The sequence below is a fragment of the Echinops telfairi genome, unplaced genomic scaffold, assembly GCF_000313985.2.
Source record: "Echinops telfairi isolate 266 unplaced genomic scaffold, ASM31398v2 ScPeMD7_29;HRSCAF=101, whole genome shotgun sequence".
Classification (NCBI taxonomy): Eukaryota; Metazoa; Chordata; class Mammalia; order Afrosoricida; family Tenrecidae; genus Echinops; species Echinops telfairi.
Window position 1 is genome coordinate 10,210,507 of NW_022103926.1, and position 1,698 is coordinate 10,212,204.

Here is a 1,698-nt window from a genome sequence, read left to right on the forward strand (position 1 = left end):
TCTGAAGCTGGAGAAGCCACATAGAGACGCCTGCCAGCGCTGAAATGCTTACAACGCCACTGGATCCAAAGACTTTCTACCCACTGGCCTGTGATCGTCCTGCATTCGGCATCATTGCATGTGTTTCGTGAGTCTGAAGAGGACTTTATGGATTGCTGTCTGACATATGGGCTAATGTCGGACTTATGGACTTGATCTGGACTGGGCTGGGATGTTTTCTCAGTGTTCAATTGCTCTTGTATATAAACCTCTCCCTTACACACATGTGTGTCCGTGGATTTGTTTTTCTAGTCTACCCAGACTAACACAGTTGCTCTAAGAATCCTGAGTCTGGCTTCCACTAAAAGGATTTGGACCGAGGGAGTGATTATTCCAGTCCTAGATACACTGGAGCATGAGGGGACACTTGAGAATGGGACCTACTGCAGGTGATGCCTGGCTCCACTTCTGCCCTCTGCCTCCTCAGTTCCTCTTGAAGTGGCACAACAATGTTGATGATGACCACATGGGGGCACCAGAGTCTCAGCTTTATCAGAGATGCTCAGACTCAGAGACTGCAGGCCAGAGTGGATCCTGTTACTAAGGATAGTCCCAGGAGGAACCCTGAACTCCTATTGTCATGGGTTCTCAGGCCTACACTAGACATCAGACTGAGATTGAGCCTCGCCTGACAAGCTGAGCCTTCGTTCTGACTCTGGCACCAGCCTAGGCAAAGAAACAATCTACAGGACACCCGTGACCCTTGGCTAAATCGGCCTCAGGGGTCAGATGTATTCATGTTGTGGGACCTGACGTAAGCATTTGGACCACCCCCATATGTTGGCATGGTGGTTACCAGTTGGGCTGTGATTCAGAAGGCCAGCAGTTCAAAACCACCAGCCGCTCCATGGGAGAAAGACAAGGCTTTCTACTCCCATAAAGTTACAATCTCGGAAACCCACAGAGGCAGTTCTACCCTGTCTTATACAGTCACTAGGAGTCAGCATAGACTCTATGGCAGTGAGATTGCAATGCCTGAACATGTCCTGGACTTTTGCTGCCAACTCGTGGGGAAACAAAACCTTGTTTCGGTAGATGCTCATGTCCTTTGCTTACCTGCCTCTATGGAGTGAATGCCAGAGTGGCTTCAGGCTGTCCTCCATCAGCCTGAACCCATTCGCTTGAGCTAGGGACCTCTCTCCCTTGAGTCGTTCTCCCCTATAAGACTCCTACTTGTATCTGCGAAGCCCTTTATCTTTCAGCTTTTGTTCTTGAGATTAAACCCCAAACCAAACTCACTGCCATTGGGTTGATGTGGACTCATAGCGACCCTATAGGACACAGTAGAACTGCCCCTGTCGGTTTCTGAGACTCTGGCTCCTTTTTTTTTTTTTTAGAACTAGGCAAAGATTTTATCAACCTCTGTTTCAAATTTTATTCCCAGGCTTCTTCAGCATATCTGGCTGCAAAGAAGGAATCATGTATAAGCAGAAACTTAAAAGAGTTGCAAAGTCTGAAAGGCTTGGGCTTAAAACTATTCGATCTAGATTTTATCAGATGCACACACAAAACACATTTAAAAAGCAGTCGTCTGGGCTCATGAGGGAGGGGGGAACGGGGAGGGAGGGGAAAATGAGGACCTAATGTGGGGGTTTGGGTGGAGAGAAAATGTTTTGAGAATGATGTACAAATGCGCTTTACACAATTGATGTGTGTATG